This window comes from Microtus oregoni, unplaced genomic scaffold (assembly GCF_018167655.1).
Source record: "Microtus oregoni isolate MIOR12 unplaced genomic scaffold, Mior012 000033F_ref0000390, whole genome shotgun sequence".
NCBI lineage: Eukaryota > Metazoa > Chordata > Mammalia > Rodentia > Cricetidae > Microtus > Microtus oregoni.
This window is the reverse complement of record NW_024543092.1, coordinates 20132625-20156433: the sequence shown is the minus strand read 5'-3', so window position 1 is coordinate 20156433 and position 23809 is coordinate 20132625. Positions and strand designations below refer to the sequence as shown.

At 42.9% G+C, this 23809-nt stretch overlaps 1 protein-coding gene and 1 pseudogene across 1 annotated transcript in view; both read right to left on the bottom strand.

Moving 5' to 3' along the window:
• Pacrg (parkin coregulated) overlaps positions 1–23809 on the bottom strand; it is a 457339-nt gene that overhangs the window by 254670 nt on the left and 178860 nt on the right. The window lies entirely within an intron of this gene.
• Positions 16785–17400, bottom strand: LOC121466480 (annotated as a pseudogene).

Sequence of the window (23809 nt, the reverse complement as noted above, 5' to 3'; positions counted from 1 at the left end):
GGAATGACTGGGCCACTGTTGGCTTGGGGGCCTGCGAGAGGCCCCCCAAGGAGTTTCCCGATGATATCGGATTGCCCTGTCTGTCTGTTGTTGACCTACATTCGTTGGACCAATGCCTGCCTTTACCGCATCTCCTACATATACCTGAAGGCCGAGGTCTCCTATTTTTGTCATTCCCAGAAGAGATATTCCTAGAAATTCTTTGCCTGCAATTCCTTTGCAAATGTCCTAATTTACCACAATTAAAATACCTGGCAGTTTGATGTCTCCTCATTGCTTTGGAAATCGCTTCTCCTACCCAAGATTCATCATTATAGCTAAACGTCTCAACATTCATCGTATGCTGAATCCATTCATCCATAGGTGCTGATCTAGACTTTAAAGGCCCAATTATCTTTTTGCATTCTATGTTTGCATTCTCAAAAGCTAGAGATTCAAATAGTATTCGTCTAGCTTCTGGGTCTGTTACCCCTATGTCCAGAGCCTTAATTAATCTTTGCAAAAAGTCAATAAAGGGTTCTCTCTGTCCCTGCCTAATTCTGGTATATGATTCAACCCTTTTTGCTGGATCTTGTATCCTATTCCAAGCATTTAAAGCTGCTTGGTGACATAGACACAGTACTTCATCGTCATAAAGAGCTTGGACCTGTGGATCAGCATATTCTCCTGCACCAAGAATTTGATCTTGGGAAACCTCAATACCTTTTGCTCTTCCTTGCTGTTCCATATGTTTGCATTCTTCTCTGAAATAAATTCCGAACATCAAGGAAGGTCCATTATCTAAAACTGCAGACACTAACTGATGGAAATCATGGGGAGTAGCTCTAGCATTAGAAGCCCAAGTCCTTATCATTTCCTTTACATATGCATTGTGCAAGCCAAAATTAACAACAGCTTGCTTAATTTCTTTCAGATCATTCATTGCTATTGGCGTCCATCTAGCTTCTCTGACTCCCTTTGAGCCTTTAGAAGTTGATGCTTTTTCAGAATTAAGTATAGGGTATGTCGCTAGAACCCTGGGTAAGCCAGTTCTAATAGCTGGTGGAGGCCTTGTATCCTGTCCTTGTGCCTCCTTACTCTGTTCACCAGCTGCAATAATTTCCCCAATCTTTTCAAATCTTTTTATCATTGTCTCTCTTAAATCCTGAATCTCCTGACCTGTATATATTTCCAGTGATTTCACTGAGGTATCAATTTTTTGGTCCCCATTCTGCACCTGTGATTCCAAAGCTTTAATTTTTTCCTTCAAAGATAACATGTCCTCCTTAAACTTTTCTTGTATATCATGTAGATTCCCATCTTGGAGGTACATTCTGTCTGTTACCTTATCAAAACTTTGTGATAAAGTCTGAACGTCAAATTCAACAGCCTGAACCCTTTCAGGTAACTTTCTAATACCCTTGGATATGGAATCAATTTTGTCTGTCATAGTATCCACTTGTTCAGATAACCTCTGATTTTCAATAATTTTAATCCTGTCAATTAGTTGTTCATTATTAGTTCGTAAAGATTCTATCATTCTTAGGAGTGCCATATTCTTCTGTTCATTATTAGTACGTAAAGATTCAATCATTCTTAGGAGTGCCATATTCTTCCTTAATGATAGAATATGGAAAAGAAAACTGAAGGCTAGTAACAAGCAAATTAAGGTATCCCCATAATCATATAAACCTTGTATGATGTAATTCATTGTATTAGTAAATATAAATTTACTAATCCATTGTATTAGTGAAAACAAAGCAGTAAAATTTGCGTTAGAAACAAAAACTGCAATATTACCTATTATCCAGCAGGTGGCGCTGTTGCAGAGTCGCGGTGAAAACATGGTCCTGTTTCAGTACCTTAGTAGATGTTAAAAACTGGAAAATGCAAGTTTCTCAACAAAATAAATCTAATTAAATCAATTCCTGAGACGGAACAAGTCACCCTGAGGGGTTGCAGCTTTCAGCAACCACGTGCTCTGGTTCGTGCCACTTAAGAGCTGTACTTGCAAGGGAGATTTAAAAATGACTCAGAAAAGAGCAAACCAGGAGGCCAGAGACTACGCGGGCCTGTGGAGTTTAAATCCACGTGGGGAGTCCAAGGCCTCTGGCGGCTGAGGAAGAAGGGGCTCCCGCCAAGCCAAACTAGAGCCCGCCAAGCCCGCTGCCGCAAAGCTGAACTTGCGCCTGCCAAGCCCGCAGCCGCCAAGCCGAACTTGGGGCCGCCAAGCCGAACTCGCGGCTGCGAGTGGGGAAAGGAGAGGTTCTAAAACCAAACGTTGGGTGCCAAAATGAAGGCGTAAGTCACAAACAATGCCACACCAATTCGGGGTTATGATTATTAGGGTGGTATTTATTTAAAGGGGAAAAAACTTACAGATCACTGTCCCAGGCAACAGCCCTCTACGCAACCAGGAAAGGAGTCTAGTCGCAGGCGGAGCAGGAAGTGAAGAGAGAGAGAAGAGGGAAGTGGCCGCTTTTTTAAAGGGAGAGAAACCACGCCCCAGTGGGCTGGTACCTCAGCGGTGATAGGCTGGAGGAGTGGGAGGACCTCCCGCAACATGACTGGACATGACTGAACACTCAGGCTTTTATTCGGTTATGTGGGGCTATGGAGTTCTGTAAGACACTTGTAATTAACCTAAAAATGAGATGTCTCCGTTGTCATAAAGGACAAAACAAAGAAGAGATAGCCAGTCTTCCCACATAGACAGCCATACTCCAGGTTACCTATGGCTAATGTTAAGGACAAACAGGGTGTGGGTATTCCCTCTTGCTGAGAGTCCACAGCCCACTGCATTCCCTTTTCTGCTCTCAGCACACTTTTCCAATTAGAGAAGAAGCCATTTAAATGGCAGGCAGAATTGGTCATGGAGATTTTGCTCCCCAAGGCCACACATGCTTTCTGAGGGCCCCACATAGTCCACAGCTTCACTATTGGAGCTCTCACTACAGGAAGTGGCTTTCGGGCCTGCCTCACTCTGTTTACTGTGAGCTGCCGTCACCTGTGTGGTTCCTGGTGCCTGGGACTCCATTTCGTCCTCGTGCAGGAACCAGCAGCCCCACCTCTATGTTATGTGACTTACTAAAGCTACCATGGGTTTTCTATGTCCTCTAGTTAGAACACACTCCCAGAGAATACTGCTAACACCTGCACCATTTGTCCACAAGTCCCTGCTCATCGTGGGTCACTGAGGAGCAAATAAACCCACCGGTTATCCAAGGAGGACAGAGGATGCTAGTTTTTAAGTTTCTGGAGTTCCAAACTTTGAATATAAAATACATCATGAGTGATGGGTTCATCCATGGCTAGGAGTGCAGCTTAGTGACAGAACACATGACTAGCATGCTAAAGCCCTGGGTATGAACTCCAGCATGGCGAAGAAGAGGAAGGAAAGACTGGTAAGATGGCACGATGGGCAACAGTTGCCAAAACTCACAACTTGAGTTCAGATTCACATAAGGGAAAGAAAGGACCAAGACTTGCAGGTTGTCCTCTGATCTTCACATGCACACAGTGGCACACACGGCAGCATATGCACACACACACACACACACACACACACACACACACACACGTACACACAAGCACACACCACACACACACACACACACACACACACAAGCACACTTGAGGTACTATATAAATAAATGTACAAAACGCTTCTAAAGGAGAAGAGGAGAAAATGGGGGATGGGATGAAACAATACCATAGACAGACCATGGATGCTTCTGGAAATAAAGCCAATAGTGCTGTCCACCATGAGTATGAAAGGAGGAGGATCAGGCTCACAAAACAGTAAGGACTGGGCTAGCAGATGAGTAAAGTTGCTGTGGAGTGGAAGACAACCATGCCACGGTGTCCAGGCTGTAGTCCCATCTGCTGGTCATAGGTGATGTCACTCATACCTCAGGACACTACCAGCAACCTGTCATACCCTCCTCGGTATTCTGGTACTTCTACAGCCAGCCTTCCTTCCTCAGTGTTCTACAGCCAGCCCTCCTTCCTCAGTGTTCTACAGCCAGCCCTCCTTCCTCAGTGTTCTACAGCCAGCCCTCCTTCCTCAGTGTTCTACAGCCAGCCCTCCTTCCTCAGTGTTCTACAGCCAGCCCTCCTTCCTCAGTGTTCTACAGCCAGCCCTCCTTCCTCAGTGTTCTACAGCCAGCCCCCCACTCCTCAGCTCTCTGGGTACTTCTACAGCACCACAAGAACAATGCATGCCAACTCTATAAAACGCTGACTAAATAAGAATTCAGTATTTTTCTCTGTGTGTAGCAATGGTTAAAGGACAGTTTGTTTGATGGTATCAAAAGCATCACTCTCCCGTCCTCTGGCTTCCAAATTCAATTTATGGACCTGTCTTAGACCATGTTGCTCAGGGAATCTGATTTTTTTCTTTCCCTTCTCTATTTTTTTTTTTTTTTTTTTGGTTTTTCGAGACAGGGTTACGCTGTGGCTTTGGAGCCTGTCCTGGAACTAGCTCTGTAGACCAGGCTGGTCTCAAACTCCCAGAGATCCGCCTGCCTCTGCCTCCCGAGTGCTAGGATTAAAGGCGTGCGCCACCATCGCCCGGCTTCTTCCTTTTATGAGATGAAATGTTATTGGGACCATGGGAAGACTGCAAGAGCCAGAAAATAGGAAGGTTGTTTGGTGTGTGTGAAATTGTGTTTCTGTACGCCAGAATCTGTACCCATAATGTCTCACCAACATGATGGCCTAATCATGAACTGAACAGGGATGACAGCAACAGATTCTAACATGGACAAAGGAAAACCACGGGCCTCAATCCTATGCAAAGAACTACAGGCAACTACGGAATGCCAGGAACTAGGGAATCGTCTTCCCCAGGGAAGATCACACCAATTGGTTATCCAAAACCAAATGGTCAGCCCTGAAAACATAAATAAAAAAAACATTATGTAGACTGAGCAGGTTGTATTTATATATTTAGAAATACATACACACATATACATGTGGAATGTAACAATAATTAATGAAAAAGAAGCCATGAATTTGAAAAAGCAAGGAAGGCTGGATGGGAAGGAAAGGAAGATATGATATAATTTAGCACAATCTCAAAAATAAAATAATTAAAAATAACTTTGAATATGGAATATTAAGAAGATCACACTTTCCTACTAATTCTTATTTTTTTTTTTGATTCTGAATACTTCATCATTTGCTAATTCCACAAGACCAAGTCTGTACGTGAGCACAGTCACTGAAATATCTACAGACATATCCACAAGACCAAGTGTGTATATGGGCACAGAGACTGGAATATCTACAGACATATCCCCACATGCAGCTTTGTTTAAATATTAGCTTATGCTTCATGCCACTGAAAACAGGAATCTATAACTGCTTTCTCTAATGACTCAACCTAGCCTTATTGTTAAATGGGCACCTGCCATAAAGAAAAATGAAATGTAATAATAATAAAGCTTCTACCTGCAGTTTCCCAGAGGTTTGGGAAATGTCAGTTTAGAGTTCTGCTGCCTGCTTAAGGTGTGTAAGATTTTACACACTTTCTGGAGGTGTAAATAACTCCGTGGTGACTGCTTAATCACCACTGGGATGCATTTCTGCAACCCTAATTAGCTCATTCTTCATCAGCTGAAGGAGGCAAGTGGCTAGCTGTGCTAATAATTTCCATAATTTGGATTGTCAGAGAAATCATGCTTAGATTAAAAATTCTGGAGAGGGTCACAGACGGAGGTAAATGGTATCTTCCCAAAGACTACAGGAGGGAGGGCTGGGACTACAGGAGGGAGGGCTGGGACTACAGGAGGGAGGGCTGGGACTACAGGAAGGAGGGCTGGGACTACAGGAGGGAGGGCTGGGCGACCGGCCAGAGCTTTGTTTCCATTCTCACTGAGATTATTAAATGTCATGAACTCTGTTGATGTCCTGTTGGATTTGAGATTTGGATAGGAGGAATTTGCAGGGTGGAGAGCTCACATTTCCAAAGCTGGGGTCACTGTCCTTTAATAGGGTATATTTTATTTTACAGAATATTTAAATGACAGCTTCGTGTAGAATGAAAGGCTGAGATTTTAGACTTCATTCCAACATCTGCCATTGATTCCTTACTTACGGTCATGAGACAGTGAGCATTTCAGCAGTGAAATCTGTTCTCAGTGATGAGCCTCGCTAAGACAGGAAGAATCAGTCACTTGGGCTTCACTGCTTTCACTACATAGACCTGGTTAATTGGTCCATATATATGCTTTCTTCTTATGGGCCTGGTACATATATGAAATCTCTGATGTGTAGAAATTATGAAATGAGCCGGGTGGTGGTGGTGCATACCTTTAATCCCAGCACTCGGGAGGCAGAGGCAGGCAGATCTCTGTGAGTTCAAGACCAGCCTGGTCTACAAGAGCTAGTTCCAGGACAGGCTCCAAAATCACAGAGAAACCCTGTCTCGAAAAAAATCCCCCCTCCCAAAAAAAAAAAAGAAATTATGAAATGAGATTTTGTATTCTACTTTCTGGTAGTTATTTGAAGCTGAAAGAATTTTAGGAATCAAACTGACTGCCAGTTGGGAAAACAGGAAGCAGCCCAGAGAAGCACTTAGTTAAGAATGAGGAAGGAGCAAGTTGAGGTGCACTGCAGACTACTCTGGAGCTGGGCACACCATGGGCTGCTCTAGAGCTCGGGTGGACCATGGACTGCTCTAGAGCTGGGGTGGACTGTGAACTACTCTAGAGCTGGGGCCCGCTGTGGACTACTCTAGAAGGCCACAGGATCTGCCTGAAATCATAGAAAATGGCAGCATGTCCCCTCCCACAACAATGTGGGCATTCTGTGCCCTGTAGTAGGTTAGAGGCCTCGCTTCCTGTTCTTCAACTCTTTTCTCCTTCAGACGCAAGGTTAACGCCTCAGTCTCCACGAGCAGGGGAGAGAAATGGTCCCTAACCCTGGGAGATACTGAGCCATTGTCCGAGACGGTACAGGTGCAGCTGTCCCTGGACAGGGTCTTTGAGAGAATTAGAGAATCTTCTATTTTTCTTGTTCATCCATTCTCCTTCCTCCTTCCCTTTTTTCTCCCCTTCCTTCTCTTTCTTTCTGCTCGTCTGTCTCCTTCTATTTTGCCACTGTTTTTAGTTTTCGAGACCAGCTTTCACTGTAACCCAGGATATCCTGGAGCTCACTACGTAGCCGGGCTCTCTTCGAGGTTAAACACAGACTCAGAAATGAAGAAGACAGAGTAGTCGGGACAGGACTGGAGCTGTTCTCACCGAGGCCGAACATGTTCCAGGAGCCGGAGGAAAGCCTGGGCATGTAAGCAGAGACAGGTTCAAGATGTTTCTAAAATTCAAAGTGGACTCCAGAGGAGAAAACTAACATTTCGGAGATTTAAACGATGTTGGGAGGAAATGTTTAATGTTCCTGAAGACCTAGCAGTACGAAGCAGGCTACCAGGACAGAACTGGAGAACCAAAGGTATGAGGGAGCCATGGAATGGACTCGAGTTCATGTGTGTGTGAGGGATTTCCTGAAGCTTTCCAAAACTCATGAAAGCTATTGACCCGCAGATCCAACAAGCCTCAAGCACAGGAAACAAAGAAAGCACAGCAAGGCACATCAGAGACTGTTAAAGCTAGGAATAAGGACAATCCCAAGAGTCAAAAAGCAAGTATGCTTAACACAAAGCCAGACAACTTTAACCCACAAAAAGTCATGTTGAAATGACGGTTTGGGACAATGTTTTTGAGTTCTTTGTATTCCAGGCATAGCAAAGAACGTATGGACAGTAAAATGACAATTCAAGAAATGCCAAAGCAGATAATTCAAGTGGGAGGACATGGTGCCAGATGAAAATGTGGGGCCATATGAAGAAAGGCTTCTTAAAATACACATTTTTTCCTATTTATATCTCTAAGAGGTCAAGGCCCAAATAACAATGTATTTTGGGCTTTAGAAGCTTGGGAGGAATGAAATGGAAAAACTTAGTGTTTGTACACTGTACATGAAGGCTGCAGTTTTTATGATGTTCTAATGTAAGTTAAAACATATGCTATAAAATTGAGACAATTACTAAAAAATATAAAAGGGAACTATAAAAAATACTTAATCTAGCTAAATTAAGAGAAACTTTTACAGTATAATTTTTTCTAGTCTTTGAATATTCTGGATATTAATTCCCTACCTGATGCAAAGATAACAAAGATCCTCTCCCACTCAGGAAATGACAGCTATCACAAGCAACTGCATCATAATAATAAAGACAATTTAAATTAAAAGATAACAGATACACCATACAAAAGATAAAGGGAAATTATAAACTGCCTCAAGAAGGTTTAAAATTATGTAAAAAGATAATAGAAACATTAATCAACAGAAAATCATTAGTGGCCACATTAATATCAACAGAGCAGCTTTCAGAGCATGGAGATTTACCAGGGATAAAGAGTGCATGTTTATATTGATAAAGGGCCAATTCATTAAGAAGTGTGACAGTATTGAACATTTGTGCACCCCAAAACAGAGCTTCAAAACACATTATAGAATCGCGTGAATAAATAGACATAACTACCATTAAGACGTAAGTCATTTCCTCAACATTTGCCAGTAAAAGCAGATCTGGAATGTTCTATGAAAGCTGGGCAACCTTAACAACCTGTTGGTTCACACAGCACTACCACCATGTTTACCAAAACAGCGCAGAACCTTGTACCCAAATGCTTCATCTACACTCCTTAAAATGCATATGACAATTTCGTGAAAATCAAATATGTTCCTGGACGTTAAACAAGTCTTAGGAAGTTTAAAACGTCTTTAAGTTACACAGGTACACTATCTGACAAAGTGAACTTAAATGGAAACATAGTGACGTAAAGATATTTGGGGAAATCCCCAAATATTCTGAAAATAAAATCTTTTTGTTAAAGAACAAGGCAGAAGAAAAATTCCATGTGTGGAGGTCAGATCAGTGCTCTCTTTCCACTGTGTGGGTTCTGGGGACTGAACTCAAGTTCCTAAAGCTTGGCAGCAAGCACCTTCACTAGCTGGGCTGGTCCTAAAGCTGACATTTTTAATGCTGTGTGAGAAAATGGTCGAAGATGCCGGGTGGTGGTGGCGCACGCCTTTAATCCCAGCACTCAGGAGGCAGAGGCAGGCGGATCTCTGTGAGTTTGAGGCCAGCCTGGTCTACAAAAGCTAGTTCCAGGGCAGGAACCAAAAAGCTACGGAGAAACCCTGTCTCGAAAAATCAAAAAAAAAATAAAAAATAAAAAAAAAAAAAGAAAGAAAATGGTCGAAGATACCCTGTCAGTGAGTCCAGTAAAGAAGCCATGGTGGTGAGAACTTGCAGTCCCTGTGCCAAGGCAGAAGCAGGTGGGTCTCTGGGGTTCACTTGTCAGCTAGCCTGGCATAAGTGACAGAATCCAGGACAAGGAGAGTCCCCATCTCAAAAAACAAGCATGGCAGTGCCTGAGGAACATTGAAGGTTTCCCTCTAGTTTCACCATGTCCGTCTTCCCCCAAGTCCCACATGCACCCACAGATGGGCATAAACGTAGGTAAGGACCTTGAGCAGACGGTGAATTTCGTAGTCAAGGTTCAGTGGTACCAAGTCCATTCTTTCATCCACTTCAACTACCACCCATTATCAATGAACTCATGAACAAATAAATATATCCATCAAGCAGCAGATTTTATTCCATCAGACCTACAGTAGAAGGCCATGTGCACCACGTGTTGCAGTGAATACCCTTGTTATGGTGGCTACAGTAGAAGGCCATGTGCACCACGTGTTGCAGTGAATACCCCTTGTTATTGTGGCTACAGTAGAAGGCCATGTGCACCACGTGTTGCAGTGAATACCCTTGTTATGGTGGCTACAGTAGAAGGCCATGTGCACCACGTGTTGCAGTGAATACCCCTTGTTATTGTGGCTACAGTAGAAGGCCATGTGCACCACGTGTTGCAGTGAATACCCCTTGTTATTGTGGCTACAGTAGAAGGCCATGTGCACCACGTGTTGCAGTGAATGCCCCTTGTTATTGTGGCTGCAGTAGAAGGCCATGTGCACCACGTGTTGCAGTGAATACCCTTGTTATGGTGGCTACAGTAGAAGGCCATGTGCACCACGTGTTGCAGTGAATGCCCCTTGTTATTGTGGCTGCAGTAGAAGGCCATGTGCACCACGTGTTGCAGTGAATACCCTTGTTATGGTGGCTACAGTAGAAGGCCATGTGCACCACGTGTTGCAGTGAATACCCTTGTTATGGTGGCTACAGTAGAAGGCCATGTGCACCACGTGTTGCAGTGAATACCCTTGTTATGGTGGCTACAGTAGAAGGCCATGTGCACCACGTGTTGCAGTGAATGCCCCTTGTTATTGTGGTTGCAGTTGTGCTCACATGCATTACAAGGCAATACAACAGAAAGGATAACTTTAAAACCTTTTCATATGTTCATTTTGGCAAGTAAGGAGGAACTGTGATTTACATTACAGTGAGATCTCTTTTGTGTAACTCATAATTTAGGATCAGTCAACTCTGAAACAGACTGATACGGTTGTTATTTTTTAAGCATGAGTTAACTACCCAGGAGGAATGATTAGCCAACCACGAAGCAAGTCCAAGGGGAAGGAGCAGGCATCGTGCAGCCGTGTGCACCTAATGTAAATTGTGGTTCTGCTTTCATTACAGGGGAAATTACTTAATCATTGTAAGCTTCAGTCACATAATCTGCAAGAATGGAGGGCTCAGTTCTACCTTAAAATAACCATGAGGATGAAGGCTACTGTGACTAACGAGGCTAACATCATGGCAGATGAAGAGCAACAGACATGAAGAACAGATCCCATCATGGTTGCTACTGTCGGGGTTAGACTAGATTTCACTCTTGAAACTCCTATTCTATTGCTAATAAGCAAAGGGATTTCTGGAGGGGAGGTAGGTGTTTAAATAATTGCACCTGAAAACTAAGACAGAAAGGACAGAGAAAAATATTAGCTGAAAACAACAGCCAGTTTCTGAAGCAGAAAGAGAGAAAGGGGTCGTATCCAATATCCCTTCTCTTCGACCCCTCCTCGCTGTATTTTATTAGCCTTTTCTAATTCTTGTTATTTCTCACTCTGTTCCTGTATCACAGACTCAATTTCCTGTTTCCTTCATCACTAATATTTATAAAGAGTAGGTTTGAAGTTCAAATACATTTGGAATTATGCAAATGAATCACTGAAGCATCCTATTGTGCTCTTTCCCCACAGAATGCTGTATTTGCTTATTAATCATGAAGAGGTAATTATTTGCTTTCACACAAAAATTTGTTCTCTTCCATTTTTCTGGCAGCATGGGCTCAGCCAGGCAATCTGGGACCGTAGGACTATTTCTTTCCTATGAGAAAAATTATACTGTAAACAAGGTAATTGATGCCAGTCTAGACCACCGCACTGGAGTAGCAGGTGGTGAGAACAGAGAAAATTGGGGTTCACTGCCCCTAATATGCTCCAGATCTGTCCTGACAGGCAGGACAGGGAGTCCAACATTGATAGCTTGCATCTTTCAAGAGAAGCCAGAGACTTGGCCATGAAAAACCTCAAGTGGTAGGTGTCTCAAAAAAATATTCGCTCGGGCTTGCTAAACATATCCGAGATCTGGATCCGGCCTTCTGGCCTTCGGGTTTCTATGAACCCGTTGTGGAGGAGAGCTGAACAGTCGTTACTAGGGAGGCCCACCTAGTGGATAGTCTAATTAGAGGAAACCACTCTCATAGGTGAAAGTGGGAGAGAAGGAAGGAACCAAATAGATATTTCTAGTCTCTTGATTATCTACAATAAATACTCTATTGATGTAGCAATAAACAGAACCTGCCCCAGTTACACACAACCAAACTGTTTTTGCAAAATATAAAGGCATCTCTTTTACACTAACTTCCTTCTTTCGGTTTAGGAACACTTCTGTGTATTGTGATCCAGGTGCCAGGGGCTACACAAAGCCAGCCCAGATGTGTGTGATTGCTACTGTATTGATCATTCCTGTGCATTTCTTTTACACCCAAAGAAAAGGTATTTTAAGAACCACTGATAATTGTTTTAAATCATTTTACCCTGATCTTCTTCAGCACGCGTCTACATGCGGCATTGGGAAGCCCTTTGAAGGTCAGCTAGAGGAAGGCTTCCATGATAACAGAGTTCTGAGCGTCAATCAAGAGCTTTTAAATGGAAAATGCTGCAGTGGGCGGAGTCAGACTGAGTTCCAAGCCTCTGTGCTCCTGTCCAGCACAGCACAGCTGTCACCAAGCAGACAGGCCTAGGATGTGCAGCGCACATCAGCTGAGGAGACTTTTTAATTAAAAATTCCTAACATTCGTACTTTCAAATAAACACAATATTTTGATGTCATTCTGAAAAATTTGCCTTTCTTCAGCTAGGGCAGATTCCTCGTTAAATGCTTTTGATATTTTTAATAATACAGCCAGGGCTATTTTATTTCGTTTACAATTTACTGCGGTGATTAAAGCAGGTGGCCTACCTCTCCTTAAGCACATTATTTTATGCATAATAGGGTAATTACATTAAATGAGTACACTATCAGTGGACTTCTTGGATGAGTGAATTTTCTTGGGCTAAACAAATGCCAGAGCGTATATTACACTGTTCTGTCTTGGCACATTAGGCTAGAATTCAATTATGTTGAGTTACAAAGTTCTTCCAGAATCTCACCATGGAACTTTTCTATATTTTCTCAGGCAAGTGAATGCTGTCCTGCTTAACTACCCAAACACATAAACAAGATCATATAATTAAATCAAGTTCTGCCAACAATCAGGTCCAGTGCAGGCAACTTCTGAAAGAGGTGATCCTGGCCTGTGACTAGGTGGAGGATCCCAGCCTGAGGGAAGCTGAATACTCAGGAAGACTGGCTCTACCTTCAAGTTTCCTCCACAGACGACTGCCCCTCTCTTGGGTCTGCTTTGTTATGGGCTTCTGCTTCTATCTCACTAATCCTACCCCCTCCCTGCGCCCCTGCCTCACCCAGCTTCTTGCACTACAATGCTTGCACCAAGTACTGGAATTATGTAAATACAGAGGCGGGGAAGAGAGTGGTGTGAGCAGGTGTACTGATTTCTGCATCCCTGCTCCCTGGAGCCAGCGGCATCATTCTTTGACCATTTAGAGATTGCTCATTCCTCTCCTCGTGGAGACCCATTTTCTTCTCATTCAGTTTCATTGGATTTTTAAACAAATCCTAAAGTCGGTTCCTGGGTAATGAACATCCTTGTATTCGAGAGTCTTCGGCTACCAGCTGTGGAAGACCCAGCTCTCCAGGGGTGCTGAGGTCTCTTCCAGCCCCAGAATGCACTGCACTCTTGGCCATGAAGTACCTTGCTAGGATGTGGCAGAAATTGGGACTGTCAGATTTTGATAGCTACTCTGGCTCTAGCTGCTCTGAGGCCAAGGACCTGGATGTGCTCCTGAAACCTGGCTCCTGCACTCTCCCTCAGCATGCACCTGCTGGGATTGTGATTAGGTTGTGCATTTCCCCCTAAAGCAGCATCTCCCTAAGTACAGAGCTAGCACCATTGATGCCATTGTTGGTTTCTATCGGGAGCAAAAGTGTTCACCATAAAACTGTGATAAGAAGCCATGACCACGCCAATGGCCTTTCCCTGCCACTACTTGTCAGCCCGGTGCCCTCACTTTTACAGCTAAAGAAAGAGATGATACCGTCCAGGTCACACACGTTGAGAGCACGCCAGAACCAAATCTGAGTAGAGGTTGACTTTTCTTCAAAGAATCAAAACATCAAGGCACAAGAAAGTCCCTACATCCTCTTGCTTGAGACAGAGGCTCTGTCCCCAGGACCCTTCTGGATCATGTGGTATGGGGGAGACTAGGAAGTCCTGCTCACCAGACGCCTGAGGCCTAGTCTCCATCCTAGAGGATCTCTACACAAGCCTCAGCATCTCGCACTAACAGAAAGAGCTGGACCCGAGGACTCCCAGGTGGGAGCCTGGCTAGGGAAGTCTATTCCAGTGACAGACTACCCCAGACATGATCTCATTGGTGGGTAGAACATGGTCCAGGCCTGAGAAGACAGAAAGCTCACCTAGTCAGTGTAGGTGTGACTCCTGTTGTCTCAGATATTAACCCAGGATCTTGATTGTCACACAAATCTAAAGAAACTCGGGCTTGGGACTCATTCTTCTGCAGTCCATCTAAAGGAATACAGCCTGAGGACAATGCAAGCTCACCTAGCTTCAGATTCCTAGAGTAATCTGAGTTGTAAATATTTACCTGTTGTAGGCAATAGTGTTTATAATTATGTCTTATGATAAATGCTCCCGAGTAAGACGTTAGGCTCCCTCCCACCTCTGTATGCAGCTTCTAAATGAAAGATTTCATACTAAAGATGGCAAAGTACCAGGGACGGGTTATGAATCACCAGGATTAATAATATTCCACTATGAAAATTTGAAAGGCTAAGGTTAAAGTAAAACTTACAAGAAAATTAGTCATATCTGGTGGATTAAACTTTGCATTGGAAACCCAGACTTCATAAGGTAAACACAGTTTGTATAATTAAAATGATAATCCTCTCTACAAATGAAATTTGTAGTGTTTGTCACTAAAATGTTATGGAACTATATAGAAGGCCTAGCCAATTTTATTCTGAATGATTTCCATCGTGTTTAATCCAATTTACCTGGGTTGTCAGAATAAAGAGGTAGTGGAGAGCGAACACAACCTTACACTGAGCATCTAGCATGAGCAACAGCATACATGTGTCTAATACAGTTTGCAGGGACGCTACTGATGTGTCTAAGCTCTGATGCCAGGAAAGGGGGAGGGGAGGGTCATCGATGGTGGGATGATGAAGAGACAAGGATAAGGGGCAGAAAAGACATGCTTCATTCACACAGACCTCTGGAGAGGTAGCAGACACTGGCAGGCACTAGGCATACAGCACACATGGACCTTCCATACATGGGCACAGACAAACATGCAGACCAGCATGCAGGCTCCACACAGGACTATAGAAAGACACACATAGGCAGGCTGACCCAGGCTAAGGTGGAGACACGGGCCTCAGACCTGAAGCCCATAATTATATGGAACCACATAAAAGTAATGTTCTGCCAGAAATACTGAAATAGCAGATTATATCACCAGTTACTTCTGGGTTCTAAGACATTCAGAGGCAGCCATTTTGTGATGACATAGGCCCCTGGATGGCCAGCATTGGACATTTTGGTTCACGATGGGCACCCATAACAGCACTAACATGTTGTTTAAACATGAACTGGCCCTTAGGGCCCCTAAAATCACAGGTCCGCACAACCTGGCCCTAAGGCCCTAACCACAGGCCCACATAGCCTTAAAGAACAGGGTTTGGTAAAGCACTCACTGGTGGGATGAGGGCACGCTAGAGAGACTGTGTAGCATCACGTGTTCAGTGAGCTCAGGGCTGTAGTTCACATCTGAGCCTGAACCTACCTGTTCTCAGGAGAGGCAAATAAACCTGACCGCCTGCTGCTGATAAAAGGCCCTTCCGGCAACCCTTCAAGTTCCTCTTATTTATATTTATGTCTAGATGCCTCCAGGATAGTATTTGCTGGTGTCCCAATTATATCAGTATTTCAAACCCAAATGGTTTGGGACTTATTGTACTATTAATTTAAAATGCCTTCCCCCAATTCCTGCCAATAAGGACAGGTGTCTAGGAGAGAGTCAGACAGGTGCTTACTACCTGGGTGCAGGAGAAAAGACTGGTGTGTCCTGGTACTGGCCATACCTAATGGAAGGCCTGGAGGGGCAGCTGGTGATGCCTATGCTGGAGACAACTGGCTTAGGAGCTATACTGCTAGGTTCTTTATGTGGGTCCTCATGAACAAATCCAATCAAAATGACATTAGTATCACACACGTATACTTATATACATAAGTATCTGTTTCAATGCAACCATGGGCAAAGGAAACCTTAATTAGCAGAGGTAAAAAAGGAATGACTTCCAGATTTAAACCTAACAAAAGAAGCTTACACCAGCAATGAGAGAGAGAAGGAGAGAGAGGAGATACTTTAGTGGCCTAGGGTGTAGCTGGGTGGCACAGAGCTCCACCCTCACCTGATCCTTGAGGCCAGGGTAGGATCGCTGTGTGATTTCCATCCCAAGTGTCTAAGTAGGAGAGGAATAATTGTGGCTGGTTTCACTCTAAAAGGACTAATGGAACCAAATAAACCATATTTGGCTTTCCTGCTGCTTCATTAGCATATGTCAGACACATCCTGACAATCCAATTATACTGAGCAAAACATATCTCAGGGCAAACAAATCCTCAGCAATTTTTTTGCTTTATGTAGATTTGCTCTCTATTTGTTGAAATTAAAATTGAACATGGCATATTTTCTGAAAAATGTAAGAAATGGATTCCTGTATGTGAATGTCAAGTTTCATCTTTTTCAAATCAGGGTTTAAAATCATGTTCGTTCTATGGAGCATCCCCAAATTACAAAGGCCTACAACTCTAATTGACTTTTGCTGAAGATGAATGAATTGTTAGAATGCTGCTGTTTACTGTAGAGAATCTCCACACGGACCAGTCCCTGAGAGACCACACATCTCCCTCTGGAGCTGAAAGACCACCCAGGACTTTGCTACCACCTCCAGGAAGATGAGCCTCAAATACACATCCTGACCCTCGGCACACACACAAGCTCTCCGTTTCTTGTTAACCTCTAGTTACACGATTAATGTGTGTCCTTATCTGAAAACAAGTTTTTTGACAGTCCTAAATTGTTCATTGCATATGAATTTTACAAACATTACACAATTTTACAAACATGTGTTAGCGGTAACGGTGGAGCTGCAGAGTGTTGAGCCTTCTGCAGGCTGCACGGCGAGAGCCACCAATAGTGTGGTGGAACTTGTGGCCCTTTCCAAGGCCACGGCTCTTGCGGCCTGCAGATGTCAGCCCACGCATCTCTCTGTGCTCAGGGACTGGTTTGGTGATCCATTGGGTGTCAGGATTTCTTCTGATAGCTTTATGGAATGGATCAATGAGGATAACCTCAAAAAATCTGTAAGTGGAATCTTTGCCAAGCCAGTAAGAATTCAGGGCTCTCAGAGCCCCACAGTGGCGTCCAGCTCTCTCCTGGACTGAAAAGGCTTCGGGCAAACTTTAGCTGGTTAACACCATGATGGGCAGGCTTGTTGTAGGTTGCACCTTTAGGAACTGGGCTTTTGCAGCCACTGCAGTGAATACAGACTCGAAACCTGTACTGGACATAACCTTGCTTGGCCTTGTATCCCAGTCACGCTCTTCGTCAGGCCGGGTGGGGCAGGGAGCCCTGTGCAGCATGAACAGTTGGTGGTACTGGCAGCAGCAGAACCCTCAGGAGAAAGCATATCATGTCCGACTGCTTCTTCCCCCACAGCTCCTGGATGTATCTGTAAGCACCCATCTTGGCTCACCTGATGGCTACCGCCAGAGGAAAGGAAGAAGCCTTTCTCCTGCCGTCTGAAAACAATTCTAAAGAAGGAGTAGGATGACCTACAGCACCACTACCAAGAGTTGAGACATTTGTTGCTAACACGTGAGTATGTGATTAGTATGGTCTCCTTTACATGGTTTACAAGGCCCAAAGTGATGTGGGAGATTTCATTGGTTAAATAAAGAAACTGCCTTGGCCCTTTAATAGGACAGAAAATTAGGTAGGCAGAGTAGACAAAACTGAATGCTGGGAGAAAGAAGCAGATTCAGGCAGTCGCCATGATTCTCCCACTCCAGACAGACGCAGGTTAAGATCTGTTCTGGTAAGCCAGCTCATGGTGTTACACAGATTATTAGAAATGGGTTAGATCAATGTGTAAAAGCTAGCCAATAAGAGGCTGGAACTAATGGGCCAGGCAGTGTTTAAAAGAATACAGTTTCCATGTAATTATTTCTGGTAAAGCTAGCTGGTGGCTGGGAGCCGGGTGGCAGAAAGCGGCCTGCGGCTCCTTCCTTACAACAGAATGGTGCCGGACACAGTTCTGCCACTCCTAACACAACACCAAAGTCTTACTGTGTACAGAATTTGAGCATGCTATTTAAAAAACCTGACATATGCACCTTCTTTGGTTGATATGTTATTTTAATGATTATGTAATATTCAGTTGAACAGATTTATCATAATTTAATCATTTTCCTAAATGGAAGTGTGGGTTGTTTGTGTGTGTGTGTGTGTGTGTGTGTGTGTGTGTTTTATCTTGGTTATAGAAAGTACAGAATAATTTGTATGGGGGTCTATTTTACATTAAATATACAATGCATTTTCTATGTGTAGTTTGAACAAATTAGCAAACAATTTTGATCACTTCCAACATAGGTCTAAGTAGGGCTTTTATTATATTTTTATCAGTCCTCACAACTAGGGTCTGTGTGTGTGTATCTCTGTGTATATGTGTATGTCTCTCTGTATATGTGAGTATCTCTGTGTATGTCTATGCATATGAGTGTGGTGTCCGTGTATTGTGTTTGTATATGTGTGTCTGTCATTCTCTCTCTCTGTCTCTCTTTCTGTCTCTCTCTCTGTCTCTGTGTGTGTGTGTGTGTGTTTGTGTAGGCTCAAGTCAATGTAAGACGTCTTCCTCTGTCACTCTCCCCATTACTATTTTGAGACAGGATTGTTCAATACTGGAGCTCACCATTTTGACTAGATTGCCTACACAGTGAACTCCAGGGATCTGCCTGTTTCTGCTCCCCCAGTTTGGGTTCCAGGCATGGATCCTGGGGATCTGGTCTTAGGTCCTCTTAATTGTGAATCCCAAACTTTACCCACTAACTTATCTCCCTAGTCCATGAATATTATTTTTAGCAGAATTATTGACATGTTGACATTGCAAGCACACATACACACACAGAGGATGTTTCACAATCGGTTTAAGATGCCCACTCTCTCATGTAGTAGTTACTTTTTTGTTTATGTGACTTGAGATCTGTTTGCTTAGTCAATCACAGTTTTAAACAGGTATGGTTATGTCAGCAACATTAACTACAATCAACATAAAGCACGGGTTTCAAGAAATACTTCTGGAGCAATATTCTGAAGATTTCTCTCCTTTGACCAACATTCTATGACATAGCTATCTTCTGGCTGTGTATTCAGAAAAACCAGGCTGTGACATTATTCAAGACAACTGTCTATAATTCCTTTGATGTGTGAAGCTTAAAAATAATAGGGTTTTTACACACAGGGGGGATATTACCTGATTTTAAGCTAAGGAGGTCATGAAGAATTCCAGTTTCATCACTGAGCTATCTTGAAGTCCCTTATAATGCAGACACTCACTATGGAACCACATAAGCTCCTCCATGCCTCAATCTACTTCTCCTGCACTTACTGCCCTTGCCTTGAGCCCTGTCATCCAGCAAGCTATAGAGGCCTGAGCAACACAGTGTCTTCTCTGCCTCTGCCTTGCACAGATGAGAACCCTTCTTTGAAGTCACATAGTGGCTGCTTGGCTCAAGGGCTCCTTTGTTCTTGATTGGCCTATTGAAAAAGCATTGATTTTTTTTAATAGACCCCCAAAGAAATATATTGGACACTGTAATGCAGAAATAAAGAACAAAAACTAAACAAACAAAACAAAATAACAGTCTCTTCACTCAGAAGCTCCTGCTTGGCTATCTGCCTATATCTCCTGCTGTGACCTGCACGTCACTTCCCTACCTGTATCTCCTGCTGTGACCTGCACGTCACTTCCCTACCTGTGACCCTGACTCGGGGCTTTTCCATTACTTCCTCTCTTTCACTGCAGTCTGCAGATTGTGTGTATGATTAAGACTTTTACCAGTTTCATAATTTATAGCCATTTCCCAATATTCTATTAAGCAATTACACCACAGTTTATGGACCTTGGCCCCTTACCATTGGTCTGAGGAGCAGAAGAGCCTGGAAAGCTCTTTCTCAGGCCAGTAGTCACTTGTTTCCTTAGGATAAACTCTCGGCAAATGGTATCATTCCACCAAAACACACAAATCTCGTTAGAGATTTCCTATTTTTATTTCTTCTCCATAAAATGATAATCTCAGCTTTCTGAAGAATATAGTTGACTCCCTCCCCCCAAAAAACGCTTCCTTTTGAAAACATTGGGGTGGTTGGTGACTCACACCCTGCTGAGAAAATCTCACTGGGCTTGCCGTTCAAAGGCCTGCCCCTGTAGGTCCATCTGTGTCTCCTTCTGTCCCAGTGGCCAGCTTCATCCAAAATCTTCCTCACCCTTCAGCAGGACCTCAAAGGCTTGTGCTCTTGGCTGTATCTATGTGGGATGGATCGTCACTTTTAATCAGTTATGTTGCAGCTCCAACCATAGTCTATTTCCTGTCCAAGCTCACACCAGCATCTTCCTGTATTTTAAACAACTGCTTCCTATTCTAGCTTACATTGGATACATTTAATGAGACTTTCTTTATCTATTTTATGTACTATCAATATCTGGACTAGATATTACTAATATCTGTATCAGGGAAATTTCAATGCCTTGCACATAATTGATACAAATGCAGTAAAGTCAGCTCCAAAGGCATTAATTACATTAATTATCCTGTGAAAGTGCAGCTCTACCCTCACTTGGCTGCTTCTGAAATAAATATTAGTAGATTTGTGTACACGGAGATTCTAAACAAACAAGCAAACAAATAAATGTGCAAACAGGTTATTATTAGAATTTTCAAATTTTTCCATGTTTAGAATTCACTCCTGAAGCCAACTTATTTAATCCTGATAAACAACATGGAAGCACCTAGCAGAAAGTGTTTTATTATTGCTTACATAAGGCAAAACAAAAAAAGAAAATGAAACAAAAAAAAACAACAAAAACCAAACTAGACCTCCATAGTTCTTGCTGAAAAGTTAAAGGAATAAAATGTTTTTCCTGTTTATTTCTGAGATTACTTAAAATAATAGAGAATTGATTGGATGGTGTGAGCATAGACTTGTTGGTGAGGGAAAGCAACAAGAAATACAGGGGAGAGTTAAAATTATGCCAACAATTATATTGAAAATGTACGTGTGATGTGCACCTCTCTATCCCCCTCCCTCTGTGTTTCAAGTGATTTTGATTGACGTCATTGCTCAAAGTCCCATCCTTCTTTTCACAGTTTAAATTTATTGGATGGAAGAATCTCATACTTTGATCTTTCTAAATATAGTGTTGTACATTTTCTTATTAATTTGTGGTAATTTTTATCTTTATTATCTGAGTAATACTTGTCAATTTTAGACATTAAAAGCCAAAGTCCTGGGTGAGGGGAATGGAAAATTAACGGAATTTATTTTATTTAAGTAAACCTCTTGTTTCTACTCAATAGAATGCTGGCATGGGGCATTAAAGCAGTGGTAATATATACTTAGCACGCTTTATCCTGTTAGGAGAAAAAAAAAAAAACAAATGATACCTCAAACTAAAGCTAAAAAATTCACGTAAAATATAAAATTGCATTAAAAATTCAAATGTCAGTCAGGCATGGTGGCACATGGCTTTAATCCCAGCATTTGGGAGGTAGAAGCAGGCAGTCAACATAGTGAGTTCCAGGACATCCTGGGATATAGACAGAACCTGTCTCAACAAACAAACAAAAATAAAAAATTCAATATCTACATCAACATAATTCTGTTTTCTTAACACCACTGAAATGAGAGTATATGGCTCACAACACAAGGAAGTCCCTCCTGCTCCTTCACCGAACAGACTTCCCTCATTAGATCCCTACAGTAGGACACACCTTGACAGCTAGGAGCAAAGTTGTGGCTATTTCTGTAGATTTAGACACATGTGCAAAAGAAAAAAGGTTGCATTGGGGGGAGGAGCTGGAAAAGGACACCTTGTTCAGCTGCCACTGGAATCAGCCCCAAATCAGCTCAGTTTGGCATTCACTGGGGCCTGGGGCTTCAAGACCTGCACCAGGTACTGGGGTAGGTTTAAAATGACCAGGATGCCAGCTGTGAGCTGTGCCTTTGGAATCCCTAACAGTCTAGGAGATGAGATAAGACACCCACACAATTCATCATAATGGTTAGCAGAAGTAGATAAAGGCGGTAAGAATGTGACAGAGATAACACCAGACAGAGAGGTTGATGGCTGATGGACGATGGCGAGGTTTGTTAAACAAGGTGGTGTAGGACGTGGGTCTAGCAGGGCAGCTGAAATTTCTGTTATATTTATATAAGTGTGTATGTGTATACGTGTGTATTATGTTTGCATGTGTGCGTGATATGTATGGATTTATGTGGATATATGTATACTATGTATGTGTGTATATGTGTGTTGTGTATATGCATGTGTTATTGGTCTGTGTGTTTGCTATGTGTATGTACTTGATATGAGTATGTATATATGTATGTATGTGTTTATGTGTTTGTTACATGCATGTGTGTATTATATTTGTACTATATGTACATTATGTGTGTGTGTGTGTGTGTTATATGCATTGAACAGTGATAGGCTCAGCATTCATGTTATTTAAAGTTTGGGGCCATTTAAACCATTATGTCATAAAGATTATTGTACATGTATTATATCGTGGTATTTTCATATTTTCCGGATTAAAAATAAATTGGAACTTGGGTGTGGTGGCTCATGTCTGCAATACCATCACTTGAGAGATGGAGGGAGAAGGAGGGATGGTTCAAGGCCAGCCTTGGCTAAATAGAAAGTTTCAGGCTAAACTACGTCACATGAGACTCTGTCTCAAAACCACAAACAAGTAGGGTTGGGTGTGAAATCATAAACAGTTACATGGTCTTAATAAGCATGGTCATGCAGCGGCAGTTTCAGTGATTCCTGTGTCCTCCTGCGATACCAACAGTGCTGCTTTTCCATATCCTAAACAGTTAAGGGGCCTGCGGTCTGGGGCGATGGCTCAGCACTTAAAATGCTGTCCTAAAGACACACCACACACACACACACACACACACACACACACACACACACAAGCTCATGCAGACAACAGGAGAGGGAAGCACAGAGTAGCAGGCAAGAACACTCAGGAACATCTAGTGGCATGCATTCGCTATCTACTCACTGCCTCTCAGGGCTGACAAGTCTGGTTCAGCAGAGACCCGAGGGTAGCTGTCTCTTAAGAAGTGGACTGCTTGCATTTTGGTGACAATCCCAGACTTAGCAGGCATGGGTCAGCCCAGTCACTGCTGGACTGCAGTCCCACTGGAGTTTTAAAAACTAGCAGGTTTACTGTCAGATGGGTATCTTGAAAGTTTTTCTACTTTATCTTTTGTTTAGAAGGCATTACACAACAATCAATGTGTTAAGAAGAAATATTATTAGGTTTTAATTTGTACTTTACTGAGGCCATACAGATTTCTTGCTAACTTTCACTAAGAGTTGAACAGTTTTATTCTTTCTGTATTATCTTCCCAGGTTTAATGTTAGTATACAAAAGAGTTCTACAATAGCCCAGAATGGAGTATAACAAAGGTTTATTTACTGAGGATAAACTCACAGAAACAGGAGTGATCCACAGGCCTCTGCATGCATTGGGAAGTGGAACCTAATCCAGCAGCCAAGAACTGTAGTAATAGGTGGCGGGCTGTGTCCCGCCACTCGGCTAACTTTACCCGAAATAATTACATGGAAACTGTATTCTTTTAAACACTGCTTGGCCCATTATATCTAGCCTTTTCTCGGCTAACTCTCGCACCTGGACTAGCCCATTTCTAATAATGTGTGTAGCCCACGAGGTGGCTTACCAGAGAAGATCTTAACCTGCATCTGTCTGGAGTGGGAGAATCATGGCGACTCACTGACTCAGCTTTCTTTCTCCCAGCATTCTGTTCTGTCTACTCCACCTACCTAATTTTCTGTCCTATTAGG